Source organism: Mus caroli, chromosome 10 (genome assembly GCF_900094665.2).
Source record: "Mus caroli chromosome 10, CAROLI_EIJ_v1.1, whole genome shotgun sequence".
In the NCBI taxonomy this organism is placed as follows: Eukaryota; Metazoa; Chordata; class Mammalia; order Rodentia; family Muridae; genus Mus; species Mus caroli.
The window spans coordinates 74,990,033-75,003,036 of record NC_034579.1 but is presented as its reverse complement, the minus strand read 5'-3'; the positions used below and the strand labels follow the sequence as shown (position 1 = coordinate 75,003,036).

At 52.6% G+C, this 13,004-nt stretch overlaps 1 protein-coding gene across 2 annotated transcripts in view; it reads left to right on the top strand.

Annotated features, from left to right (window-relative positions):
• Gng7 (G protein subunit gamma 7) overlaps positions 1-13,004 on the top strand; it is a 63,162-nt gene that overhangs the window by 12,190 nt on the left and 37,968 nt on the right. Inside the window, exons 1-2 of one of the 2 annotated variants that reach the window (XM_029482180.1) lie at positions 1,859-1,954; positions 5,187-5,241. The gene's annotated coding sequence lies outside the window, so the exon portion shown is untranslated. Of the gene's footprint in view, positions 1-1,858; positions 1,955-5,186; positions 5,242-13,004 lie in introns of those variants that run through there. The other variant, XM_021174860.2, reaches the window with a different exon arrangement.

The window sequence follows — 13,004 nt, the reverse complement described above, 5'->3', positions numbered from 1 at the left end:
AAAGATTATAGGCTTATAATCCATTCCAGAAGCTTCTTTCTTTCATCACTTCTGGTTTTCTTTCCACCCGTAAAGCGGCTGCTGACTTTCAGTCCAGCCCCAGCTGCACGCTGTACGCTGTACAAGGCCCAGGAGTCAGGCTCGCGCGTGAGGGCACTGTGCTGTCCCCAGCCACCCTCAGTGTTCCGGAAGCTTCCTCCAGCACAGCCCCCTTGCATGGGGGCCCATCTCCCCTACCTGTCTCCTCCACGGACCCACCCCTCTCTAATTTGCATATTCTGTTTTTAGTATCTTCTCTGGATTTTATATAATAGTGTCGTTAGGAGGCTGTCATGGGAACCAAAGGCTCCGGTTTCAAAGTCTCCTCTGGAAGCACGGCGTCTTTCTCCATTTCTTTTAAAATGAATTTTACATTTTGGGATAGATGGACAATAAGCTAATTGAGGAGTGCAGGGCAAAGGCGGCTCCATGACTCAGGTCTCAGGATGGCCGGTCCCCTCTCCTCTGGACAGTAAAGCAGCTCACTGACAGTCTTTGATGTCTGCCTGATCCAAGGTCATAGCCTGAGGCAGGAGTGTGCTAAGGAGGCCTGAGTGGAGGTTTCAGAAATATCTGCTCACTGGGAGCTCCTCAATATTCTCCAGTACTGACCTTGTTCCGAGAGGCCTCCACCCAGAATCCCCCAGCGAGGGGCTGGGTCGCTGGGTCCCGGCTCCACTGTGAGTTCTGCTGTGCATGGGGTTAATTCTACCCAGCACTACAGCGGGACACCAAAGGGAACCAGATTGATGGGAGCCCAGAGCCACAGCCACCCTAAAGATAAGGCAGGGTGTGTGTGTGTGTGGGTGTTGTATGTGTGTTTGTGATATGTATGTGATGTGTGTGTGTGTGTGATGTGTGTGTGATGTGTGTGTGTATGTAGTGTATATATGTGTGATGTGTGTGTGGTGTGTATGTGTGTGTGTGAGTGTTCACCACTGGGCATCTTTGCAAGGTGACTGTGGGTCCCCGTGTGCCTCTTCCTTTGGACACAGCTTCTCTACATTCAGTTGTCTCGCTCTGTTTCTGCTCAGGCCTTGGTGAGTGCCTAGGTCAGAGGACGACTCGTGGGGCCAATTCTCCCTCCACCATGTGAGTCCCAGAGATTGAACGGGGTCATCCCTCAGGCTTGGTGCCCCCTCCCCACCCCCCCAGCCACCTGCAAGCTGTCTCCACACACCAGTCACTGTGCCATATCACACCAGGGGAGCTCCTGCCATGGAGTTGGTGCAAGCCAGAGACTTGCTGAGCACTTGCAGGGTCCGGGCCGCCCCTACCCTGTGTGCCTGGTACCCCAGGGAGGCCCCATCTTGTCTGTGTGTCGGACTCCATTGCCTCCCAGCTAAGAGGAGACGACTGCAAGGATCCTGCTGGCCACAGGCGCAAGGCGGGAACCAGAATGTTCAAGAACAATTGGGAAGCTGGCCACTGTGAAAATGTCACTCCAGCGCTCTGGGAGCTGAGGCAGGAGGAGTCAACCTGACTACAGTGCCTGCAAGAAACATAAAATACTTTGAATGGTTGGCGTTTAGTCTTTAAGTTCAACTGTCCTGCCCTGACCACTCAGGGCTGTGACACAGCCAGCTTCAGCCCCCCCCCCAACCTCAGTCACTCAGCACCCTGGTGCTTCAATGCTCTCTTGCCTGCACCCCGCACCCCATCCAGAGTGGAGCCATCACCCTCTGCTCCCTGCCTTGGCAATCAGTGTTCCTGGGTGACATATTTAGATGGTTGCTATGGTGATGGTGTTGACAGCTTCATGTGGCACAAAAGAAGGGCCCCGCTTTGCTATATCGAGCCTGCAGGAGACCGGTGCCTGAGCCACGTGCCCATGTCAGCGTGGGAAGGGAAGGGGGCTCAGACAGCCCATCCCACCCACTCGCTCCCTGCGGAGGAGCTGCGACCTGCTGGAGAGGTATGCCTGTCACCTTGAGAGATGTGCAGGGAAGAACAGTCTCACCTGAGGGTGACTGTGTCTTCCAGGGGACACTGGGCCATGTCTGGGGACACGTGGCTGCCCCAGCTCAGGAAGAGCCTGGCATATGGGGTTGGGGGCTTCTGTTGAGCATCTTCAGGGCCCAGAGCACCCACTGAAGATGACCCAGGACCGTGTGCACGGCGCCCCTGGGCTAGTCATTTGGAAAGCAGAGAGTCCTAGTTTCGGCTCCTGTTGTCGCTGTGACACAAGCAATTTATGGGACGGAGGGGGTTTCCTCTGGCCACAGTTCTAATGTCCATCCCGGCGGGGAGGATGTGGCGGCGGGAGGTGGGCGTGGCGGTGGGAAGTGGGCGGGGTTCTCAGTCACTAAGCAGAGAGAGGTGATCACTCAGGCTCAGCTTAATCTCTCCTGCCTCCTCAGTCCAGGACCCCAGGCTGTGTGACGGCCTCACTACAGTCAGGGTGGGTCCCACGTCAGTTAACAATGTGTAGACTTCCTCTCAGATGGGCTTGTTTCCTTGTTGATTCACTGTCACTGTCAAGGTGACAGTGAAGATTAACACCAAGATCACACTGAGACAAGAAGATAACTGAGCTCGAGACTAGCCTGGACTGCATAGTGGGGCCCCGGTTCCAATAAACCAACAGATGCGTGATCGATGGGCCTTCCTACGAATGAATAGTTATGTGCGTTTCTCTATGACAGCCTATATTCCCAGGATGCACTGGGCAACGCTTTTTGTTGTTTTGAGACAGGGTTTCACTGTGTAGCCCTGGCAGTCCTGGAACTTGCTCTGTAGACTAGGCTGGCCTCTGTAGACCAGAGAGCCTCCTGCTTCTGCCTCCTGAGTCCTGGGATTAAAGGCGTGCGGCACCGCTGCGGCCACCACCACCCGGCTTGTTCAAGTCTTTCAAGTACCTTGTCCGGTTAGGTATCACTGTCAGTTGATGGGAAGATGAAATTTGGGGCCACGGCTGTTGGGACTTAAATCAGCTAACAATGTACTTTTTTTTTTTTTTTTTTAATGGGTCTGACTGGGACTGGTGGCAATGCGCAGTGTTCTAAAAGCACAGGTTCTTGCTTCTGAACTGGAGTTTGGTGACTGGCTCCCATAAGGAGCCCTGACGTGTGTGACGTCATTCCCCGGGGCTCTGATGCCCCCTTCTGGACTTTGAGGGCGCTGCATACACTTGGCCAATATATGGGCATGGCTGTGCGTGAGCATGTGTTTGTAAGAAGTTTTCTTATGGTCACCTCCTCATGACTGCCTGCTCAGTGTCCACGACGGGACCCAGGGTGATGTCGGGGACACGTGTGGCTGTTACCCTAGGCGAGGAGTGGGTGGAAGTCCTGGATGCTGCGGCCAGGGTTTCCACCCTGGGGATGATCCTGGAGGATGGAGGGCTAAAGGGAGTGTCTTAGTGTCGCTGCGGGGTCTCATGCCCCCTCCAGCAGCCCTCATTCGCCAAAGCGATACTCTCCTGCCCACTGCAGACAAGAGCGGGAAGGGGTCATGAGTCAGCCTCGGGAACAAGGAGGGTTGTCAGTCCGGTGTCATCCTCAGGGAGGTCAAGGAGACCTGGAGTCCTCTGAGACTGATGAGAATAAGCATGGGCAAGGGAGACGCCCCCCAAAGGTTCTAGAAGAGGCCGGAGCCAAGGGATCCAGGGCACCAGGGCAGCTCTACGACGCCTCGACCCGCACGCGGGAGTTCTTGACAGAGTGAACGCTGCTCCACGCCCCACATGGAGCCAGGCCAAGGACAGGGCGCCTAGGGGGGACCCCGAGTTAATTATTTAGGAAATTTTTTTCTGCTCAGCATAGGCACCAGAGCACACCCGGTGTTTACAGGTGGTGTCGCTCCGGGGACCCCAGCTTCTGAGATAAACTCCCTGTCCACACAGCATGCACCCCAATTCCTCCTAGATGACGCTGTCTAGTCTGTGTCTGAGCATGTGTGAAACTCGGTTTCCTGAAGTGTGATTGCGGGACAGCTGGATGGCAGGCACCCAGGGCCCTTCCGTAGTGTTATTTTATAGATGCTACCATCGAAATCCACTTTATCTCACGGAATCTGGACCTCTAACCACTCAGGGGGCATGTTGCTCCAGCTTTGGCTTTTCATCACCCATCCAGTCGCTGCCTGGGCTAGCCTCGGAGCCCGAAGGTTCCGGCCGTTTCCTGCAGCGACGCTGCCACCTGCAGGCAGTAGCCGGGATCACAGCTGCCTGTGACACCATGCAAAAAACTCAGGAAAGGTGGTGTTTGGGTGAAGCACTCTCCCAGAATGCACCAGGCCCGGGGTAGCCCCAGCGCCACACAAGCAGCATAGCGAGGCCAAAAAAAAAAAAAAAAATGCAGGTGCATAGCCCAGCTTGTGATCTCAGCACCGAAGAAGAAGCTGAGGCAGGAGGATTGTTAGTCAGAGCTCCATAGTGAAATCTTGTCTCAACAAGATAAAAATAAAATAAAATAAGGATTGGCTAAAGGGCTCAACAGATGAAAGCGTCTTGCTGTCAAGCCTGAGGTCATGAATTTGAATGTCAGAATCACCACCCCCCTCGATGGACCGATAGATAGACAGACAGACAGATAAATGTACAGAAAACAAACAGGAAAATCGTGTTGGGGATACAGGGGTTTGGAGAAATAAACCCGTAAGCATCTTTCCCTATGAATCATGTTGGGCAAGTGCAGCATTTATTTTGCTCCCACTGTATACAATGTATACAAAGTGCTTTGTAGAAATGACCTGGTTCAAATCCTCAAAGACTATGAGTGCTGAGCGTGTCTATGGCTGGAGATCTTCCCGTGTGTCCCGCAAGAGTGGCAGGAGAGGTGCACTGTGAACCTGAGCCAAGTGCCAGCCTTCTGACTCAACAGCCCCAAGATGGACAGTCCCCTGCCTCTATTCCCCTGATCCTCTCTCCAGTTCTGCAGACAAATGTCTCATACTCACCCACTCCCACCTGCGATTTCCCTTTCAAATGCGCGGGAGATTAATTATGAATTCCGCCTCATCCTTTTAGCAAATTGCTGTTCCCAGCAAGCCACCCACGCGGGAACCGAAGCCCACAGTTTGTCGGGGCCTCAGGAGCAGCTGGCTGAGGGTTCCTGTCGCTGCCTGAGCCGGTCTTGACCTCCCATCCACAGACACCAGCCTGGCACCCTGCGGTGCCTAATTAATGGACAGTGTTTCTCTTTCAGGGTGTGAAGCCTTTTTATTGGAACCTCAGTGCTGGGACGGTGGGACTCGGTGCAGGTAGGTGCTGTGCTTGTGGCATTGAAGACTGAGTGGGAGAGGGGCGTCAAGGTGGCTGTGGGGGCGTTGGGCTGTCCAGGATCGTGCAGAGATCATGCAGGATGGGGTCTGGATGCCTGGCGTGGATGTTCTGAGGGAGGCCATGGTGCTGTGTGGGGTGACCTCGACCTCAGACAGGGTCAGGGTGCAAAAGTCACAGCCATGCAGTCAGTCTCTTAGCTGTCTTGGTTCCACCCTAAGATGCTTTGGGCCCGCATCCCCGCTTCCCACATCCCATGTTCCCTGCACCCCATTTCCTGAACTCATGGGTTGAGGCTCCTTCTTAGACCTAAGAGCTGGATGTGTTCAGTTGTGCTGTGCCTTTGAGATTTGGCTTTGTTTTCTGGGTGTGTGAGGAAACCTGCAGGATTGATACTTTGTAGAGAAAAAGTTTCGTTTTGACTACCAGTCCTGTTGAAAACTTGATAGGTTAGTCTGTTTCTGTGCCTGGGTCAAAGCGTCCAAGGCTGCAGCTGCTTTAGAAGGGAAAAGGTTTGCTGAGGCTCAGGCTCGAGTATGAGCTGCATCGTCTTAATCTGATTCCTGTGACTGTTACAAACTGCCTAGGGCTGGAGCCATTATAAAGAAAAATTTTGTTCAGACTCTCGGTTCAGAAGGGAGGGCAGTGTGTCGTGTTGGAAGATCACCTGGCAACAGAATGAGGCCAGGCCTGGGCTGTTAATGTTTTGTTTTGAGACAGTGTCTCATTATGTAGTCCAGGCTGGCCTGGAATTTGCAGAAATCCTCTTGCCTCTGCCTCTTGAATGCTAGGGCCTGTGCCAGCACAGCCTTCCTTGATCTGTGGCTACAAATTATCTCTGGTAGACCCTTGAGTGTTGGAATTGAACAAATGCCCACCATGGGGCTTAAGAAATGGCTCAGTGGCTACAGCACCAGCTTCTCCCATAGAGAGCCCAGGTTCAAGTCTCAGCACCCACACATGGACTCCCAACTCTATGACTCCAGCTCCGGAGGAAACAGGACGACCCCTTCTGGGTGCTTTGGGTACTGCACACATATGCAGGGACACACATTCCATTGAAGATATAAAAAAACTATAAGAATACTTTTGTCTGTATGTCTGTCCAAATATTAAGAGTATATTAGAAGCCACGTCTGCACTACTTGATTGTGCGACTCACACCACCAGAACATAACCACACAAGGGCTTGGGATTGGGCCCAGTCATGTGCTCCTGTCTCCCAACACCCGGAAGTGGAAGCAGGAGGTTCTGGAGTTCAAGGTCATCCGCAGCTTCAAAGTGCATTGGAATTTGAGACCAACCTGGGCCACCTTTCTCTCTAAAAAATAAAGTAAAATTTAAAAGGTCAGCCCAGCATGGTGGCACACGCCTTTAGTCCCAGCACCCGGGAGGCAGAGACAGGAGGATTTCTGTGAGTTTGAGGCTAGCCTGGCCTACCCAGTGAGCTCTTATCTCAAAAAACAAAACATTAAATTTGGCTCTTATATTGTCAGGGTATCCCATGTGACATCAGGGCACATTGTGGCAGGAATGACAGAGGAGCCCCTGATGTGGGGCAGACATGAGGCTGTAGGTGGCACTTAGGGTTCAGTGTGCCCCACAGAGAAGCCTCCAGGGCTGAGGCCCTGGCCTTGGGGACCTACCAAGGAGCTCCTGATATGAAGACTTTTCTGTTGCAGAAGAAGCAGTCTTTCTTTCAGGAGCTCCACATAGAGTGGGCTGAAAGATAACTCCTGAATTTTTTTATTCTTTCTTTCTGTCTTGTTTTGGTTTGGTTTGGTTTGGTTTTTGTTTTTGTTTTTCGAGACAGGGTTTCTCTGTGTAGCCCTGGCTATCCTGGAACTCACTCTGTAGATCAGCCTGGCCTGGAACTCAGAAATCTGCCTGCCTCTGCCTCCCAAGTGCTGGGATTAAAGGCGTGCGCAACCTTTGCCTGGCCTTTTTGATTTTTTTGAGACAGGGGTTCTATGTAGTACTGGCTGTCCTGCAACTTGCTCTGTAGACAAGGCTGGTCTCTCAATTCAGAGATCTTCCTGCTTCTGCCTCCTGAGTGCTGGGATTAAGGTGTGCACAACCACACCCAGGATCTTTAATTTTTTTTTATTTTAATTTTATGTGCATTGCTGTTTTGCCTACATTTGTGTCTGAGTGAGGGTGCCTGGTCCCCTGGAACTGGATTTATGGGTGTTTGTGAGCTGTCATGTGGTTACTGGGAACTAACCAAGATACACTGTGAGAGTAGCTGGTGCTCTAACCACTGAGCTGTTAGTTCACTCCAGTGTCAACACTTTAAAAAATAACTACATGTACTTATGTGGGCATGTGCGCATGTCCTGGAGCATGTATGGAAATTTACGGGACAATTTATAGGAGCCTGGCCTCTCCTTTCTCGATGGGGAGTCGAACTCAAGTCTTCTGGCTTGGTGACCAGTGTATTTATTGCTGAGCCATCTCCCTCATCATTTAGTGCAAGTTTGGCCGCGATAGCAAACAATGTCTGCTGTTACCACGTGTGACCACTAGGGAGCAGGAGAGATCCGTGCATTTCTGCACCGCAGCACACAGGAGAGGCGTCAATGGGTTGTGTATCTCAGACAAAGCTTGGAAAAGGAAAGGTGGAGGCCAACTCCGCCGTCCACTATCCTGGGGTGACAATCACCACTCCATGCCCCCCAACCCCATGGACAAAACGAAGCTCGAGAACATGTGGCAGGGTGTGGGTGGGAAGCTCCTGTCACAAAGTCAGCGGACACAGTCAGCTCTGCACCCTGCAGACCCAGGAATGTCAGGAGAAAATAGCATGACTGGGCCACAGAGCCGCGTGGGAACCCTTCTCCATAAAACCCCAACGCTCAGGGGACCCATGTGAGCTCGGAGCCCCGGAGCAGCCCCAGCACAAGGTGTTTCTTCAAGTTCCCATTTTTCTTGCAATTTGGGGACGTTTTTGCTGGGAACATGACTGGTGCCTTTTGTCAGGAGCTGCCTTGGTGCAGGTGGCTCAATCTCTGGCTTCTATCTAGAGCTGGTTTCTACACACACACACCCTTGGCTGCTCACCCTCCGGGTCTGTTCCAGGTGTGTTAAAATTGTGCTGTTATTGGGTCTCTGTGGACAGGCTGTCCTGGGAACACACCACAGAGATACAGGTCTGTGGTGCTTGGCTCACAAGGTCACAGCAGCTGCCAGAACACCAAACATGCCCAGTGCTTTGTCACAGTGTGTTCACATTGTGTATCAGGAGTGTCCCCTGATGTGACCTAGGGTGCCTAGAGGCTTCTCCTTGCATAGTCTGCAGCTCAGGAGTCCAGAAACTTCTCAGAGCATTGAGGACTTCGAGTGTGATATTTACTCTGAGAAACAAGATGTGTTAGTGTGATCCTACCCCACGCTTCAGGGGATCCTAGGTGACATCTAGGGACATGTGCAGCTGTCACTCTGGGAGTGCTTCTGGCATGGGGGTGGAGACTGTGGAGGCTGTTGTGTTCTGTAGGGTCAAGGACACCCCACAGAGGACAACTTTGAGCTGTGTCTCCAGCACCTGGGGGACACTGATGCTTTTTTTTGTTTTTGTTTGTTTTTTGATTTTTCGAGACAGGGTTTCTCTGTATAGCCCTGGCTGTCCTGGAACTCACTNTGTAGACCAGGCTGGCCTNGAACTCAGAAATCCGCCTGCCTCTGCCTCCCAAGTGCTGGGATTAAAGGCATGCGCCACAACTGCCCGGCTGGGACACTTAAACATTCTACTAGAGTAGAATATGTCACTGGGGCAGGGGACTGACCCTCTTTTCTCTCGTGGCTTAGTGTGTGGGTTTCCATGTGAGCAGGACCTCAGTGGGAGCAGGTGGTTGAGTGGCACAGAGTTTCCAGGGTTCCTGGGAACCCCTGAGCCAGGACATCTGTTCTGAGGACAAGCTATCCCTTTTGCCCATCAGAATTGGTGGAGACTATTGCAGGGACACAGACCCTGACCAAGAATGACCCAGCCCCAAACATCCACAGTGCCCCTGACCATGGAGGAAGAATCGTCTGTGTTGTTTGAGACTCCGTTTCCTGTAGCCTAGGCAAGCTTCAGATACTCTTTATGTGGTTAATGGTGACATCGGGCTCTTGATCCTCCTGTATGCACCTCCTGAGTGCTATGTGACACGTGTGTACAATCACATGCTAGGGACAGAGCCCAGGGCTTCATGAATGCCAGGCAACTGAGCTACAAGTACCCCACCAACCAAGCTACAAGCACCCCACTGACTGAGCTGCACCCCCATCTCAGGATCTCTGTCTTTATTTTCTACAATGCCCTCTGGTCCCCTTCCAAGCCCCGGCAAGCAGCTCACTCCTTGAAACGCCACGCACCCAATTTACCATTTGAAAATCGAGATCCAGAGAAACCTGCACAGAAAGAGCTAGAAGTTTCCTCTGCAGTGGATGCTGTTGCTAAGCAACCACCTGAAGCATCAGCTTCCCCCAGAGTGGTGCTGATGCAGGAATAGGTCATTCTTGGATTTGCTGGGCCCCTGCCTCTGTTGACTCAGTGCACAGGGGGGTGACAGTCAGTCATGTATGATGATGTGTCAGGGGTGGTGGAGACACAGGGGAGTCAGCAGAGGCTAGATACAGCTCACCTGCAGTGGGTGGAAGGCATCCCACAACACCCCAGGTCCACGCCAGTGTCTGCAGAGCTGGACCCTTGCCTTGATTTAAGATTATCCTTAATTGTGTGTGGGAGGGGGTGTGCAGCACAGACAGAGGCCAGAAGGGGCGTCGTCGGGTCCCCTGGAGCTGGAGTCACAGGTAGTTGTGAGTAGCCATGTGGGAACCTCTGCAAAAGCAGGCAGGGCTTTTGTCCTTATTTTCTACGATGCTCTCTGGTCTCCTTCCGAGCCCCTGCAAGCAGTTCACTCCTTGAAAGCCTGTGCACCCAATTTACCATTTGAAAATCGAGATCCAGAGACTCCAGGCCCCCTTGGGCATCTATCTCCCCAGCCAGGAACCCCGGCTTGGGTTTCTTACATTACTGCCTCTTGGGTTTAGTTCACAGCAGCTGCTGGGTCCCCACCTGGATAACACACCTGGTTGCATCCATCCTGATGTGCCACCAACCTCTTACCTTCCCCTCATTGCCCATGGCTCAGGGACAACTATACTCCAGGCACCTGAACACAGACAGCCCAGCCTGCAGCCTGCACAGGTGTCTGCTCCATCCCAGTGTGTGTGCATGTGTGTGTGTGTATGTACATGTGTGTACGAGTATGTGTGTGCCCGTGTGCACGTGTGTGTGCGCATGCACTTGTGTATGTTGGGGGCTATATATGTGCTGGGCCTCTGTCCCCCAGGTGCCTGATCTTTATTCCAAGTTATCCATGAAAGAGGAATTCTCATTAGGAGCTGGGAATGAGGAGGTGGCTCAGTGTGTGGAGTCTTTCCTGGCTGGGCTAGTATGAAGACGTGAGTTCAAATCTCCAGCATGAATGTAAAAATGTTGGCTGCAGCTAGAACATGTGGTGGTCCCAGCCAGGAAAGATGGAGGCAGGAGGATTCCTGGGATCCTGGCCAAACAGCCCAGCTTAACAGATGAGCCCTAGGCTTGCTGAGACCCTGTCTCAAAGAGCAACTTGAAGTTGCCAGCTGAGGTGAAGGAGAGAGGCTTGGATAGGAGCAAGCCTGCTGTGTTAAGGACAGCGGATGGAGCCCCTGGGCAGCATGCCTGCCACACCACGAGGAGGGGGTAAAGATTTCATGAGGCTTCCCTGGCTGAGTCAGCTGTGCGCCTCCTGGTATGCCACATGCTGTCCCCATCACTCTGACACATTGTGCTGAATCAGGACTGTGCTGAGCACACAGTCCCGAGACCCTGGAGCCAGGAGTCCAGCAACCTTGGAGCCCAGGAGCCCAGCAACACCAGGAGGGACAGAGGACAGGGTAGAGGTGAACACGGGGCCTTGAAGTCAGAGACTCTGGCTTTGCTCAGACCAGGTGGCACGGTGACTCCTGGTTGTGCCTCGTGTGTGGGACCCACTTAGTATCAAGGGTAGGATGTCTTGGACCCTGCAGGCTGCTGAGCAGCTCCACCAGTGTGTCAGCCACAGCGTCCCTAGAAGTCCTTCTGGAGTCCCCTGGTAGGAGGCATCAACCTGGGTCAGACCCCAGAGCTTCAAGGTGACTTTCCTAGAGAAAGTGAAATTAATATTCTGGTCCTGATTGGGGCAGATGGGAGCCATAGAGGATTCTATGTTAGAGGAATGTTAGAGAAACCTAACATTTCTGGCTGAAAGAAGTGAAGGCTCGGCGTGGTTAAAGGGCGACCTTGTCCTAGATCCTCAGATTACTGGGGACAGAACGTGCCCTCCCTTACCCTGACCTGTGGGAACATTGAGTCACCTTGAACTCACAGGTGTTGGCTAAGCTTGCTGGCTAATGTGCTAAGGTGATGGATGTGGGGCGCTTAACCAGCAACCAGGATCCATGTTTCTCTTTTTATTTTTATTTTTTTATTTTTTTCAAGACAGAGTTTCTTTGTGTAGTCCTGGCTATCCTGGAATAGCTCTAGAGCAGGCTGGCCTCGAACTCACAGAAATCCATCTGCCTTTGCCTCCCAAATGGTGGGATTAAAGGTATGTGTCAGCACCACAGGGCTTCATATTTCTCTTAAATTTTTTTTTTAGATTGATTTATTTATGATTGTATACAACGGTCTGCCTGCATATATGTCTGTAGGCCAGAAGAGGGCACCAGATCTCATTAAAGGTGGTTGCTAGGAAATGAACTCAGGACCTCTCTAAGAGTAGCTCTTAACCTCTGAACCATCTCTGAGCCATCTCTCCAGCCCAACGTTTCTCTCTTTAAATCCATGATAATACACACAAAACATAAAATGTCTCGTGCACACCGTGTCTTAGCCCAGGAGCTCAAAGTTCATCCATAAGGATGTGTCTGCTCCCAGGGTCCTCTCTGGAACGTTCCATTTCCCGGCACCAAAGCTCCGTCCTCATCTCACACGACTCCGTCTTCTCCCTCGTCTTGTCCCTGAGTCTGAGGACTCCCGGGACGTCCTGGGAGTGGATCCCAGGGGTGTCCGGCTCCTGCTGCTGAGCTTTGTGTCCTTGAAGTCCCTCCATGAACAAGTGTCACGTGGCTTCTTTTTTCTCATGACCAAGGAGTCCGGTGGGGATGGACTGTGTCTGTTGATGGACACTTTTGGCTCTGGTTTCTGGCTTCCAGGAAGCACGTTGCTATGGAGACGCAACCGGCTGTGCAAGCCCCTATTCCCAGGGCCCTTGCAGATCACCTCCTCACTCATCTCGATACCTGTGCTCCCTGAACACTGGACCCTGTGTGGGGGTGGCTGAGCCTGAGAATACATCGGTAGACCAAGATGCTGCTTGCCACCCCCGCCGACCCCCACAGCTGTGTGAAGAGTAGTGTACTTCACACTTCAATAGCTGCACCTGGTGTGTGAAGCCACGGATGCATGTGTAGCCAGGGACCTGGTCGCCCTCACAGCCCAGGCCCAGCTCTCAGCACCCCTTCCCAGAATCGACTGGGAAACCAGTGTTCCTTAAGTATGTTTGGTTCCACAGTTCTGCATGCTCAGTTCTTCTCCTCTCCTCTCCTCTCCTCTCCTCTCCTCTCCTCTCCTCTCCTCTCCCCTCCTCTCCTCTCCCGCACAGATGAGGTTGAACTCTTGATCCTCCTGCCTTGTTGGGATGACATGCCTGCTTTAAGCTCTTGAGGTGGAAGCCAG